At 47.6% G+C, this 16130-nt stretch overlaps 1 protein-coding gene across 1 annotated transcript in view; it reads right to left on the bottom strand.

The window, feature by feature from the left end:
- The window catches only part of SEMA4F (ssemaphorin 4F), a 217708-nt gene extending 210554 nt beyond the window's left edge, over positions 1–7154 (bottom strand). The window contains exon 1 of the mRNA XM_065598374.1: positions 6935–7154. The gene's annotated coding sequence lies outside the window, so the exon portion shown is untranslated. The remainder of the gene's footprint in view (positions 1–6934) is intronic.
- Between the last annotated feature and the right edge of the window lie 8976 nt (positions 7155–16130).

Here is a 16130-nt window from a genome sequence, read left to right as displayed (position 1 = left end):
ATAAAGAAAGCATGCATGGTTTCAAAACAATAGTTACTTTATTTCAAAGGGGGGAGGGTGGTTGGCTTACAGGGAATTAAAATCAACAAAGGGAGCGGGTTTGCATCAAGGAGAAACACACACAACTGTCACACCGAAGCCTGGCCAGTCATTAAACTGGTTTTCAAAGCCTCTCTGATGCACAGCGTGCCTTGCTGTGCTCTTCTAATCGCCCTGGTGTCTGGCTGCTCAAAATCGGACACCAGGCGATTTGCCTCAACTTCCCACCCCGCCATAAACGTCTCCCCCTTACTCTCACAGATATTATGGAGCACACAGCAAGCAGCAATAACAATGGAAATGTTGGTTGCGCTGAGGTCTGACCAACAGCGCCAGCGAGCTTTTAAACGTCCAAAGGCACATTCTACCACCATTCTGCACTTGCTCAGCCTATAGTTGAACTGCTCCTTACTACTGTCCAGGCTTCATGAATGATCCCCCGAGCTCGTCGCTGGGGAGCAGGAGAGCAGAGTTGCAGCGGAAGCGGTGAATGACGATAGTTAGCAGTCCTACTGCACCATCTGCTTCCAGCAGCACCCAGGAGGACCAGTACGGATCCCCCGAGCTCGTCACTGGGGAGCAGGAGAGCAGAGTTGCAGCTGAAGTGGTGGATGACGACGGTTAGCAGTCCTACGGCACCGTCTGCTGCCAGCAGCACCCAGGAGGACCAGTACGGATCCCCCGAGCTCGTCGCTGGGGAGCAGGAGAGCAGAGTTGCAGCGGAAGTGGTGGATGACGACAGTTAGCAGTCCTACTGCACCGTCTGCTGCGAAGCCAAGGAGCTGCTGCTGTGTAGCAATGCCAGCTGCTGCAGTTGCTTCTGTGTTGAATGCTTGGAGGTCCAGGTAGGGCAAGGTACCTCGGCCAAGACAAAAGAGCAAGAGCCCTGGAGCTGTTACATGTGTCAACCACAGAAGTGCTATGGGGTGTTAGAGCACCGACTGGACTGGAATGTACGGCTGCAAGACTTCTTGACCAGCGACAAAGGACAGGAATATGATGCACCTAAAATCTAAAAAGGCCCACACATTTCACAGAGTCACTACCCTTGATAACAGAACGTCAGTGATCGCATTGGCTACTTGGATCACAGCAGCCCCCACAGTAGACTTGCCCACAACAGCAGCGGTGACAGTGAGCTGAGCGGGCTCCATGCTTGTCGTGGTATGGCATCGGCACGGGTAACCCAGGAAAAAAGGCACGAAACGATTATCTGCCATTGCTTTCACGGAGGGAGGGGTGACTGACGACATGTACCCAAAACCACCCGCGACAATGTTTTTCCCCCAGCAGGCATTGGGAGCTTACCCCAGAATTCCAATGGGTGGCAGAGACTGTGGGATAGCTACCCACAGTGCAACGCTCCGTAAGTCGATACTAGCCACGGTAGTGAGGACGCGCTCTGCTGACTTAATGCGCTTGGTGTGGACATACACAATCAACTATATAAAATGGATTTCTAAAAATGGACTTCTATAAAATCGACCTAATTTTGTAGTGTAGACATACCCTTAGTCTCAGCCATCAGACAAGTGCCTCAGTATCAAGGTGAGACTTAAAAACAAAAGTCCTCTTTTTGCCAGTGGGCCAAATGAAGTTCAAACACCAGGACTACAAGAAACTAACCAATCACTAATTCCTAAATCTCTGAAATATGCTAAGCAAGCTACAGGGGAATAGTCAGACACTGTGTAGAATCATAGAATATCAGGGTTGGAAGGGACCTCAGGAGGTCATCTAGTCCAACCCCCTGCTCAAAGCAGGACCAATTCCCAACTAAATCATCCCAGCCAGGGCTTTGTCAAGCCGGGCCTTAAAAACCTCCAAGGAAGGAGACTCCACCACCACCCTAGGTAACGCATTCCAGTGCTTCACCACCTTCCTAGTGAAATAGTGTTTCCTAATATCCAACCTAGACCTCCCCCACTGCAACTTGAGACCATTGCTCCTTGTTCTGTCATCTGCCACCACTGAGAACAGCCGAGCTCCATCCTCTTTGGAACCCCCCTTCAGGTAGTTGAAGGCTGCTATCAAATCCACCCTCATTCTTCTCTTCTGGAGACTAAACAATCCCAGTTCCCTCAGCCTCTCCTCATAAGTCATGTGCTCCAGACCCCTAATCATTTTTGTTGCTCTCTGCTGGACTCTTTCCAATTTTTCCACATCCTTCTTGTAGTGTGGGGCCCAAAACTGGACACAGTACTCCAGATGAGGCCTCACCAATGTCGAATAAAGGGGAACGATCACGTTCCTCGATCTACTGGCAATGCCCCTGCTTATACAGCCCAAAATGCCGTTATCCTTCTTGGCAACAAGAGCACACTGTTGACTCATATCCAGCTTCTCGTCCACTGTGACCCCTAGGCCCTTTTCTGCAGAACTGCTACCTAGTCATTTGGTCCCTAGTCTGTAGCAGTGCATGGGATTCTTCCGTCCTAAGTGCAGGACTCTGCACTTGTCCTTGTTGAACCTCATCAGGTTTTTTTTGGCCCAATCCTCTAATTTGTCTAGGTCCCTCTGTATCCGATCCCTACCCTCTAGTGTATCTACCACGCCTCCTAGTTTAGTGTCATCTGCAAACTTGCTGAGAGTGCAGTCCACACCATCTTCCAGATCATTAATAAAGATATTAAACAAAACCGGCCCCAAGACCGACCCTTGGGGCACTCCACTTAAACCGGCTGCCAACTAGACATGGAGCCATTGATCACTACCCGTTGAGCCCGACGATCTAGCCAGCTTTCTATCCACCTTATAGTCCATTCATCCAGCCCATACTTCTTTAACTTGCTGGCACGACTACTGTGGGAGACCGTATCAAAAGCTTTGCTAAAATCAAGGAATAACTTGAGTGTAGCTCTGTCGCACTGCCACAGGCAATAAGGAGAAGCTGAGTGGCAGCTGCTCCATCTTTATGCCCATGCTGGGGAGCGGTGTTTGCATGTGACACTCTTCAGGGTTAACAGGACCATGCACAGGAATAAAAATTTGACCGCTTTTGGAGGGGCACGTTCTGTGCCAGACCAGAGGAGCTGTGAGCTCGCCTCCCGCGACCTCGAGGCTGGAGGAGTTCTGTGTCCCCGCCGGTTATTGCGGGGGGTATCCCTGCTTGACTCCCTTGTGCATATTCCTGGGTGGTGAAGCACTGGAATGCGTTACCTAGGGAGGTGGTGGAGTCTCCTTCCTTGGAGGTTTTTAAGGCCCGGCTTGACAAAGCCCTGGCTGGGATGATTTAGTTGGGAATTGGTCCTGCTTTGAGCAGGGGGTTGGACTAGATGACCTCCTGAGGTCCCTTCCAACCCTGATATTCTATGATTCTATGGTTAACTGAGGTGTCCGGGGTGAATCGCTACTACCTGCTTACAGTGTGAGGGAGTCTTGTCAGTGCCCACTGGGCAAAAGGCATCCTCCTAAAGCTACCAGCTGCAGGCACTCCACTCCAGGCTACCACAAACCCTGCTCTTTCCCTCTACAGGCTAGCAATTTACACACTCCACCTTGTTGCACCTGAGAGCCTAGTCCCTTGTCGTCTGGCCACCTGCAACATACACCAATCCACTGCCTCCGTGGAAGCCACACACCCCAGTTTACTGGCTTCACTTCAGTCCATCACAAGACACTTAGACATATCCCTAGTAAAACCAAATTGAGATTTATTTTACAAAGCTCAAATTTAAGAGAGTTAAATAAAAGCAAGTATAAAGATTTGCTTATTTGTAATATAAGGTTACAGGAAAAATAATAATATAACAGGCAAGCTATAGCCTATATTGTTTAACAAGTTATTTTCCTAAGATATTTCTCACCCAGTGGTCAGTCCATGAAGTGCTTGTCTAGTCCAGGGAACTTCAATCCACTTTCAATGAGACACTCCCGCTGGCAGAGTATCTTCTCCATAATGGAGAACAGTGTGTGCCCTTTTTCCTTCTTTTATGCAGTCCCAGACTTTTGTCTCATTTCATAATCCAGACATTTCATTAACTTCAGCTCAGTCCTGTTGGTCCCCATTCAGAGTCTTTTGTCTTTATCAGTGCTCCAACCTGGCATCTGCTCCAGTCTGTAAACACAGGGCTGGGCTGAGTCAACAGATGTAAATTGTTCTGTGTGGACTGAGTCATCTGAGACCCATCCCGCCTCAGGTGACAAGTTTCACCTGCAACTGCTTTGGAACCCAATAGTGCATGTTACATAAAACTCTAAAACCGTTTCCTGTACTAATATCCCACAATAATCATGATCACCAGCTAGTTCTTGGCTTTTGGTCAAGATCCCACCCTGTTGCCGGCACAGAGGGCCCGAGGGGGCAACAACGGCGTTCGTTGCCCGTTGTGCTTTGCCCCAATGAACACACCAGGGTGGAGAAACAGACAAAGTTTATTCAAGAGCTCTGAATAGGCACTAGGAGACCAGCATGTCTCAAATCAAGCGCGCTGACACAAGCAGTTTTTCCCTTTTTATTCTTTCCTTCCTCCCCCCTTCCTTCCCTACCTCCCTCCCTTCCTCCCCCTGTCCCCCTGTAGCAGTTACATTAAACGACCTTGGCTGTGTAGCTTGTTCACAATGTTCCCTTCTGCAAGTTCTTTTGTCCTTCAGCTAGAAGCATGTAGGTTCCCCTTATCACTACCGCTTTCCAGCTGCTGGCCTGTGAGGTTAGTAAAGTTTAACATGGAGGGGCTTTGGTTCACTTTGGCCTAGAGAAGGGGGGCTTCATTGACTCTCGTGGTCTTCCACCCCCCGAGTTACCTAGGGTGATGCCTAGTGACACCAACAACCCCCTTCAGTGAAATATTAGGAGAGTTGGTTGGACGTAGGTGTAATATACCTGCCTGGGTATGTCTGTGTCGATTAGACCTCACCCACCTGCAAGGGAGAAGAGACTCGCTAACTCCCCTCCTCCCCCCACTGGGCCCTATTCCCCGAGCCTCGAACCCACCCAAACTCACCGGCCACCACCAACTCCGGGAGCGAGCCAGGGAGACCTCGCCCACCCACAAGGGACCTACCACCCCCCCTCCCCGCTGGGCCTGAGCCCCAAATCCGCACACCCAACCTCACTGGCCGCCGCCAATGCCAAGGGCGAGCCGGGGAGCCCTCGCCCACCGACAAGGGGGCAGAGACCCTACCCCCTGAGCCCCTTCCCACCCAACCCCACCGGCCGCTTCCAGTGCTGAGAGCGAACCAGGAAGACCTTGTCCACTTGTAAGGGGGAGGGGTCCCATCCTTCCCCCCCCGCCCCAGCCCTGAACCCGCCCAACCCCATCGGCCACCGCCGATAACGAGAGTGTGCCAAGGGGACCCTGCCCACCGGCAAGGGGGAAGTGGCCTATATCCCCCCCCCTCCCCGATGGGCCTTGTCTCTTGAGCCCTGAACCCACCCAACCTCACTGGCCACCGTCAATGCCAAGGAGTGAGCCGGGGAGACCTCACCCGCCCGCAAGGGGGATGGGACCTATCAACCCCCCCCACCCTGCAGGGCTTCTTTCTCTTGAATCCCACCCTGTGAGGGTCGCCCCATCACCATCACCCAACCCACCTACTTGTACCCATGGCTATTTGTACCCCATGTGTAGATGATTGACCCTCACCGATTATCAACTAGGTCTTGATCTCGCCCACCACCCACCCCCCAATTGGGGACTCTACAGTTCGTATGTATTATGTGTGCTGCCAACCCCAACATAACAACATCCCCCCATACTCTGTATGTTCCCCCCAATGACTGACAACTGACTCCTTGAATCGTTTGTACCGTCTTTATTTTTAAATATTCTCTAATAAAATTTATACCTGCCTGGGTATGTCTGTGTCACAGGAGGAGAGGACATGCAGGGCATGTACCCAGTCTCAACAGACAGTAAAAGACAAAACCATTCTAACCCCTTCACACAGGAATCTGGGTGGACAAACACTTGAAGACAAAGATGACCCTGCCAGCAGGTAGGGGATCTTGGGGGACAACTACTGCACTGGTGGGGTGTAAAATAAACTTTATTAAGAAAATGCAAAAACAGGGAAAATTTAGTAGTGAGGGGTATGGGGTTTGTTAAGGTAGACAATTGGGGAGGGGTTTCTTTTAGTAAATAGGATAGGGGGTTTCAATAGTGGGGTACAATACAGTTGGTAACCAATTAACACTGAAGTATAAATGTAACAGGTAGCTAACAGTTTCTATGTAAAGGGTGTGTCCCAGCAGCATATAACCAACTAACAGTTATGGGTAAAATGTGTTAAATAACCAACAGCTCTAGGTAAAAATGTGCCACAGTGGTGTAAATGTGAAATGTGAGGGGTGTAAGAGAGAAAAAGGATAACCAATGGGGTTTTATGCTAGACTTCAGTAATACAATTGAGGTCTGGCAGCAGTAGGAGCGGGGTGAACATGTGGGGGAAGGGATTAAGAGAGAGAGAGACACACAGAGAGCAGACAGGCTGCAAGTTTAAACAGCAGAGAGACAATTATACAGAACACAGCAAAATCTTATCTATGATTTAACTTAACCAAGACTACACAAATTAGCAAGTAACAAAACACAATGCAACAATCCTTTAAGCCTAACTTACAGAGTACAATGCAAGCAATTTTCTAAACCTAACTTAACCACAACTATGCAAAATGAAATTACAATTTATCTAGACTAAAGGCTAAATCTAACTTAATGGGTGCACCTTTTATTAGGGGTAGTTCCAGAGGGCAGAGTGGTGTGTGCCCAGGATACAGCTTCAAGGGGGGGGGGGGGTATTTAACTAGTGGTGGCTGCAAGCAGGCTTATTTCTAGCAGCAAAGGCGCTGCAGAGCTAGAAGCAGATTACAGATACAGACCAAGGAGTTAGCTTGGGTCTGCCTGAGAAAGCCAGCAGCTAGAACAAGGGGAGTGTGCAAGAGGTTTTTCCTTACCAATCCCCAAAGCAGCAGCAGGAACAGCAGTTTCAGCATCAGAGGACGCAGAGAGGACTCGATTCGCTTACAATAATCAGGAGATCTCCAGGCACAAATTTGTTGTTCGTGGGAGGGGAGTTTAAAAACGGAGGTACGCTCAAAAACAAACGAGAGCGGGGAGAGGGCCTCCCAAAGACCCCTAGCTGATCAGACCAGGTGGCAAAACAAGGACCTTCTCCGGGGGTCTGATCAGAAAATGTCTGGTTTTAAGGGTAAACTCAGGCGGTTTCCCGCCAGTAACTTTGATTGGTTCCCCTTAATCCAGGGGAGGAGAGAAGGCAGGAAAACTGCAGGTAGGCACAGGACATGTCTGGGCAAGTTCTGAGTCACAGGTATGACTCATATGCTCAGCTATGTGGCCACTTTAGGTCTTGCATACCTGGGCAGAGCACCCTACACCAAGCCGGGTCCCAACAAAGAAGCTAGACAAAGGAGCGAAAAAGCCCCCCCCCTCTGAGCAGAGCAATGGCTCCAGTCAGTCTGCACAAGCCATTTCCATGAGCAGGGCCAGGCTGTGACTTTGGCCAGTTCCATGGCCGAGGGGGGGTTGCGGGGGGGTGGCCACTCAGCACAAACAGAAAGGAAGGGGAAAAAGGAATCCAACAGGGGGATAGCTGTAACGGACAAAAGACATGTTTTCAAATATTTTAATTATTCTCATGGCTTTTCTCTGTACCCTCTCCAATAGTTCAACATCCTTCTTGAACTGCACACACAAAACTGGACACAGTATTCCAGTAGTGGTTGCCCCAGTGCCAGATGCAGAGGTAGTATAAACTTTCCTAGTCTTACTTGAAATTCTCCTGTTCATACATCCAAGGACTGCAATGGCCCTTTGTTCACTGTCTGACACTGGAAGTTCATGTTGAGCTGATCATCCCACATAACCTTCCCCGCCTCACTCCCCCAGTCCTTTTCAGAGTCACTGCTTCTCCATTCTGTAAGTATGGCCTACATTCTTTGCTCCTTACATTTGGCCATATTAAAACACACATTGTTTGCTTGCACCCATCTTACCAAGCAATCCAGATCACTCTGTAGTAGTGGCCTGTCCTCTTGATTATTTACCACTCCCGCAATTTTTGGGTCATCTGCAAACTTTATCAGTAATTGTTTTCTTTATTGATAAAAATATTAAATAATGTAGGGCCAAGAACTGATCACTCTCTGCAGGAACCCAGTAGAAATAGACCTGCCTGATGATGATTCCCCATTTAACTATGTTTTCAGATTTATCACTTATCAAAAATAAAAAAATTGGTTGTTTCATGTGGATTTTGTATTGTTACAAAATGTCATGTGGAACCAAGTAAAATGTCTTACAGAAGAAATATATTACACCAACACAGGTTTTAAAAGAGAACGAGATAAATTCATGGAGGTTAAGGCCATTAATGGCTACTAGCCAGGATGGGTAAGGAATGGTGTGTGCCAGTGTGAAACACTGAATACTGTGGAACCAGTGTGGACTCCTAAGACTTCCCCTGGAGCTTAAAACACACGCTCTTCCAGAATCATAGAATATCAGAGTTGGAAGGGACCTCAAGAGGTCATCTAGTCCAACCCCCTGCTCAAAGCAGAACCAATTCCCAGCTAAATCATCCCAGCCAGGGCTTTGTCAAGCCGGGCCTTAAAAACCTCCAAGGAAGGAGACTCCACCACCTCCCTAGGTAACGCATTCCAGTGTTTCACCACCCTCCTAGTGAAATAGTTTTTCCTGATATCCAACCTGGACCTCCCCCACTGCAACTTGAGACCATTGCTCCTTGTTCTGTCATCTGCCACCACTGAGAACAGCCGAGCTCCATCCTCTTTGGAACCCCCCTTCAGGTAGTTGAAGGCTGCTATCAAATCCACCCTCATTCTTCTCTTCTGGAGATTAAACAATCCCAGTTCCCTCAGCCTCTCCTCATAAGTCATGTGCTCCAGGCCCCTAATCATTTTTGTTGCCCTCCGCTGGACTCTTTCCAATTTTTCCACATCCTTCTTGTAGTGTGGGGCCCAAAACTGGACACAGTATTCCAGATGAGGCCTCACCAATGTCGAATAAAGGGGAACGATCACGTTCCTCGATCTGCTGGCAATGCCCCTACTTATACAGCCCAAAATGCCGTTAGCCTTCTTGGCAACAAGAGCACACTGTTGACTCATATCCAGCTTCTCGTCCACTGTGACCCCTAGGTCCTTTTCTGCAGAACTGCTACCTAGCCATTCGGTCCCTAGTCTGTAGCAGTGCATGGGATTCTTCTGTCCTAAGTGCAGGACTCTGCACTTGTCCTTGTTGAACCTCATCAGGTTTTTTTCAGCCCAATCCTCTAATTTGTCTAGGTCCCTCTGTATCCGATCCCTACCCTCTAGTGTATCTACCACGCCTCCTAGTTTAGTGTCATCTGCAAACTTGCTGAGAGTGCAGTCCACACCATCCTCCAGATCATTAATAAAGATATTAAACAAAACCGGCCCCAGGACCGACCCTTGGGGCACTCCACTTGAAATCGGCTGCCAACTAGACATGGAGCCATTGATCACTACCCGTTGAGCCCGACGATCTAGCCAGCTTTCTATCCACCTTACAGTCCATTCATCCAGCCCATACTTCTTTAACTTGGCGGCAAGAATACTGTGGGAGACCGTATCAAAAGCTTTGCTAAAGTCAAGGAATAACACATCCACTGCTTTCCCCTCATCCACAGAGCCAGTTATCTCATCATAGAAGGCAATTAGGTTAGTCAGGCACAACTTCCCCTTCGTGAATCCATGCTGACTGTTCCTGATCACTTTCCTCTCCTCTAAATGTTTCATAATTGATTCCTTGAGGACCTGCTCCATGATTTTTCCAGGGACTGAGGTGAGGCTGACTGGCCTGTAGTTCCCCGGATCCTCCTTCTTCCCTTTTTTAAATCCCACTGAAGGTGTGAACCTTGTGGGTTACAGTCTGTCAGGAGGCAGGTGTAGCACATAACACACACTGGCACTTTGCACAGAGTTCTACAATGCTGTTGCTCTTTACTTTACTAATCACAAGAGAAAAATACAGATCCACACAAAAAATAATAAATCCTACACACATTTCCCTGCTTGGAGCACTCTTTGAGCTAGGGTTAGCATCTGTCCAGTGGCCTTTTATTGCAGTGCCTCCCTTGTGTGCTGAAACAGGGAGTCTTCTCCCCGTATCTTGTCTGTCTATGAAATCCCTTCTTCCCTCCCTCCTGCCCAAACTTCTTGTGTCTCCCTGTGGGTCTTCCCTTGTTTCTATGATCCCTCCCAACACCTGGCTTTCTTTGTTCTGTGGTTTGGTAACTTTCATAGAATCATAGAATATCAGGGTTGGAAGGGACCTCAGGAGGTCATCTAGTCCAACCCCCTGCTCAAAGCAGGACCAATTCCCAACTAAATCATCCCAGCCAGGGCTTTGTCAAGCCGGGCCTTAAAAACCTCCAAGGAAGGAGACTCCACCACCTCCCTAGGTAATGCATTCCAGTGCTTCACCACCCTCCTAGTGAAATAGTGTTTCCTCATATCCAACCTAGACCTCCCCCACTGCAACTTGAGACCATTGCTCCTTGTTCTGTCATCTGCCACCACTGAGAACAGCCGAGCTCCATCCTCTTTGGAACCCCCCTTCAGGTAGTTGAAGGCTGCTATCAAATCCCCCCTCATTCTTCTCTTCTGGAGACTAAACAATCCCAGTTCCCTCAGCCTCTCCTCATAAGTCATGTGCTCCAGACCCCTAATCATTTTTCTTGCCCTCCGCTGGACTCTTTCCAATTTTTCCACATCCTTCTTGTAATGTGGGGCCCAAAACTGGACACAGTACTCCAGATGAGGCCTCACCAATGTCGAATAAAGGGGAACGATCACGTTCCTCGCTCTACTGTCAATGCCCCTACTTATACAGCCCAAAATGCCGTTAGCCTTCCTGGCAACAAGAGCACACTGTTGACTCATATCCAGCTGTGACTCCTAGGTCCTTTTCTGCAGAACTGCTACCTAGCCATTCGGTCCCTAGTCTGTAGCAGTGCATGGGATTCTTCTGTCCTAAGTGCAGGACTCTGCACTTGTCCTTGTTGAACCTCATCAGGTTTTTTTTGGCCCAATCCTCTAATTTGTCTAGGTCCCTCTGTTTCCGATCCCTATCCTCTAGTGTATCTACCATGCCTCCTAGTTTAGTGTCATCTGCAAACTTGCTGAGAGTGCAGTCCACACCATCCTCCAGATCAATGAAGATATTAAACAAAACCGGCCCCAAGACTGACCCTTGGGGCACTCCGCTTGAAACCGGCTGCCAACTAGACATAGAGCCCATTGATCACTACCAGTTGAGCCCGACGATCTAGCCAGCTTTCTATCCACCTTACAGTCCATTCATCCAGCCCATACTTCTTTAACTTGCTGGCAAGAATACTGTGGGAGACCATATCAAAAGCTTTGCTAAAGTCAAGGAATAACACATCCACTGCTTTCCCCTCATCCACAGAGCCAGTTATCTCATCATAGAAGGCAATTAGGTTAGTCAGGCACAACTTCCCCTTGGTGAATCCATGCTGACTGTTCCTGATCACTTTCCTCTCCTCTAAGTGTTTCATAATTGATTCCTTGAGGACCTGCTCCATGATTTTTCCAGGGACTGAGTTGAGGCTGACTGGCCTGTAGTTCCCCGGATCCTCCTTCTTCCCTTTTTTAAAGATGGGCATTACATTAGCCTTTTTCCAGTCATCCGGGACCTCCCCCAATCACCATGAGTTTTCAAAGATAATGGCCAATGGCTCCGCAATCACATCCGCCAACTCCTCTAGCACCCTCGGATGCAGCACATCTGGCCCCATGGACTTGTGCACGTCCAGTTTTTCTAAATAGTCCCAAACCACTTCTTTTTCCACAGAGGGCTGGTCACCTTCTCCCCATATTGTGCTGCCCAGTGCAGCAGTCTGGGAGCTGACCTTGTTCGTGAAGACAGACGCAAAAAAATCATTGAGTACATTAGCTTTTTCCACATCCTCCACTTTCTACTTCTCCAAACCCCCTCCTCTTGCAAGCAGTTTGGAGAGAGCTGATCTCCCCTTGGCTGCAGTTACTCTTTTATTCTTCCTAGGTAAGACCTATTCAGGTGCTGATCGACTTTAATGATCAGCCATTGTCCCTGGTTTAAGAAAATAAGAACGGTCATACTGGGTCAGACCAAAGGTCCATCTAGCCCAGTATCCTGTCTTCTGAAGGTAGAGTGACCAGACAGCAAGTGTGAAAAATCGGGACGGGGGTGGGTGGGGGTAATAGGACCCTGTATAAGAAAAAGACCCGAAAATCAGGACTGTCCCTATAAAATCAGGACATCTGGTCACCCTATCTGAAGGTGCCCAATGCCAGGTGCTTCAGTGGGAATGAACAGAGCAGTCAATCATTGAGTGATCTATCTCCTGTCGTCCATCCCAGCTTCTGGCAAAGAGAGGCCAGGGACACCCAGATCATGGTGCTGCATCCCTGACCATCCTGGCTAATAGGTTCATGGAGGATGGGTCCATCAATGGCTATCCAGTTCTTTTTTGAACCCTGTTATAGTTTTGGCCTTCACTAATTCCTGGCAACTAATTCATAAGAACAGAACATAAGAACGGCCGTACTGGGTCAGACCAAAAGTCCATCTAGCCCAGTATCCTGTCTTCCGACAGTGGCCAATGCCAGGTGCCCCAGAGGGAGTGAACCTAACAGGTAATGATCAAGTGACAGGTTGACTGTGCATTGGCAGAGATGTGACACGAGCCATTTCAGCTCAAGGTGAATACACATTAGAAGCTTTCCATGATGCAGCAATTTCATGGTAATTTCACAATATCAGACAGAATTCATAAGTTGCACAGACAGATCCCCAAATCACCACACCTTCTTTAATTCTTGATTAATCAAGTCCCATATCAGCCAGGATTCTCTTAATAAATGTTTGATTTATTTAAAAAAAATCCTTTAAGGATTTCCACTGAAGTTCCTGTTGTGGAGTTATGAAAAGTGACAAGGATGAGGTGGAGTGGGGAGCAGCATCCTTATTGCCATCGTGGTAGCTCCATGCTAGTGGCAATGAGAACCAAATAGCATGGAACTAAGGCACAGGTAACCGCAGCCCTCCCAATACATTACAGCTACTATTCCCTTCAGCTACTCATTCTGCCATTCTGACAACAGGAGAATATTTCGTGTGTCGGGTTTTTCTCTTTACAATATTGTAATCAAACCCAATGAAACATTGTTTGTGGTTCTGTTAATAATATTGAATATAGACTTCTATTATCTTGACATCACCCACAAGCATTCAGCCCTTTCCAGAATAAAGACTAGTTCCCTGCCCTTAGGAGTTTACAATCTACATTTTAGACATAAGTCAGGGAGTGGAGGTAACAATTCTGTATCAGTTTTTATAGCCGTAGAGGTGAGTGGTGAGGATGGACAGGTGTGGCATCAATGCAACAATGAGGGCATTTAGTTTATGCATGTGCACTACTGGCAGGAGAAACGAATCCTAAGTATGGACTGAATTAGGAGAAGGTAGGGGCCTGGCCCGCTAGCACTGGGGAGCATTAGGAGCACAAAGGAGCCATGAAAAAAGGCATAGAGATTGTGAGGGGCAGAGGCTATCAATTCTTTCATCTAAGGATTTTGAAGTACTTTAAACATTAATTACCCTCCCAGAATTCCTGAGGAGAGAGGGGTAAATGTTACTGCCATTTACAAATGGGAAACTGAGGCACCTGAAGTCAGCTGACTAAGGCCACATAGAGTCAGCACAAGAGCTGGAAATAGACCCCAGGAGGCCTGTCTGTCAATTTACTGTCCTCAGCACTGGGTAATTCACATGCTTACAGATTTTTCTCTTTTAACCTGTATTCCTTTATTACACTAGAATTTCAGTGTCTGTCCTGGCCTAACTAAGGACAGACTTAATCAGGCAGATCTTTTCCTGCTTAACTACCATGATCATGTGACTCTGGTGCTCCCTGCTTCCCACATGGCACAGAGAATTAGCAAGGGGCCCTATTTCCTTTTGTCCTGGTGCTCACAGCACATTCCCAAATTCAATCAATTACAATGATTTTGATTTAGGAATTTCTTCTGAAAGAAAAAAAGTCTAAAATGCTGAAGAAGCAACCCAGAAACTTAGGGTAATTTTAAGACAAAGTGGGATGGAAGAGATGCTGGGGCATCTGGCTACAGAGTAAGCCTGGGCCAGAACATATGGGAGCCGAGTGGGACACTAACTTAACTAGAAGAGTGCGCACTCTAACATTCTCTGAAGCACTGTCGGTTTTCAGTGGAGATCCTGGTGAGACACCACAGATTAAAATGGTGACCTTCAGCTCTAAAAGCATGACTCTCCACAGCTTGAGCTAAAGAGACAGACTTGCACTCTCTGTGGATCAGACAACACATACTGACCAGTGGGTTACACTGGCATCAAGGACAGAACAGGTGCTACAGAGCAAAATTCCTCTCTGGTGTAAGTTCTGCTGAAGCTTTTGGAGCTACACCAGCATGGATTTTGCCCCACTTGCCTGGTGCCTTATCTTGGCTGCTTCACTGCTCCTAATCTGCTCATTCCCAGCACTGATAGCAATAGAGGTGTCCCTCATTTCTGCTAGCCCATTAGGCACTGCACCACAGTCAGAGCCTAATTTTTATGCACAAGCATTTATAAATGGGAAACACTGGAGAGAAGCATAGCTCAGAGGAGAGGAAGCAGCCTTGCATCTTAAGCAAGTGAATGAAATTTTAAACAGCTTGAGTGTTCTCTAGAATGGGAGAATCTAGGTCAAAGACTGATAAAAGTGTGGGTGGATTAAAAGCAGCAGCAACAGACCTTTGCCTTTCTTGGCTGTCACATTGGCTCTCCAAGATTAGTGACAGATGCCAGGGGGACAGTCTAAGCTTCATTTCAAAACCTGATGAGTGGTCGCAACAATGTTAGATCTTCAAAAGCTTTCTGGAATTGGTCTTTAAAATGCTTCTTTCATTTGGTAGTGGGAAGGCACGCAAGAGGGGACTGGGGAAGGGTCTAAGTCTATATGCATCCGAAGAAGTGGGCTGTAGTCCACGAAAGCTTATGCTCTAATAAATTTGTTAGTCTCTAAGGTGCCACAAGTACTCCTGTTGTTCTTTTTGCGGATACAGACTAACACGGCTGCTACTCTGAAACCGGTCTAAGAAAAAACTCTGCAATGAAGCAGAGGGACAGAGTAGCTCTAGTTATAACACTGAGTATTTTCCTTATTCTATTGGAGTGCCTTGTTGAGTGTTGGAAGAATTGTAACTTAGTCTTTGACTCCTTCCTATTGTCACACTCAGTTAGTACAAATAAGAAAAGGAAGTTCAGTCCAGTGAATGAACAGGGTTTTGCGGAGAGCTGGAGAAAACATGGGAGCTTTTATGGAAGCCTTATATGAACAGGCAGAGCAATGTGAGTTTGGTATCCATAGGAAGAACACTCAGGAAAGGATCTGGTAGTTGGGAACTGAAACAAGAAACCTTCAGAAAAATTAATGTCTGTCCTAAATGAGGAAAAGATGGTGCAATTGGCATGGCACTCTAAGCTAGTAGAAGCATGAGACAAAGAAAAAAATCCCATGGGCAAGCATGCTTCCCATCCCTGACCCACTCTGGAGGTGTTTGGGAAGAGCCTAGGTAGGAAAGCACTTCATAGACCTTAAGAGCAGAAAGGATCATTACAATAATCTAATCTGAACTCTTGCATAACACAGACCATAGAATCTCACCCAGTAATTTCTGCATCAACTCCCTATTTTGTGGTTGAATTAGAGCAATGTTTTTTGTTTTTAAATAGAAGACATTCAATCTAAATTTACAGCTAGATCCACAAAGGGGACTGAGACTTAGGGCTTGTCTATGCTACCATGAAGTTCAGAGTGTAGGAGTGTGAATAGCAGTGCACACAACCATGCTGCGCAGTAGCTCCCCCTGTGGACACTATAGGCACATACTAAAGATTCCACCTTTCGTTAACATACTCCTCTTCAAACAGGACTACATTAATGCCAGCTAGGGACCTTGGAGTCTGTGCCACATCATCCACATGGGAGAGCTGCAGCACAGCACTCTGATGCACACTGCTATTCACGCTCCCTAGTCCAAACTGCAGGGCAGTGTAGACATA

This window comes from Chrysemys picta, chromosome 5 (genome assembly GCF_011386835.1).
Source record: "Chrysemys picta bellii isolate R12L10 chromosome 5, ASM1138683v2, whole genome shotgun sequence".
Classification (NCBI taxonomy): domain Eukaryota; kingdom Metazoa; phylum Chordata; order Testudines; family Emydidae; genus Chrysemys; species Chrysemys picta.
This window is presented reverse-complemented; position numbering and strand designations above follow the sequence as displayed.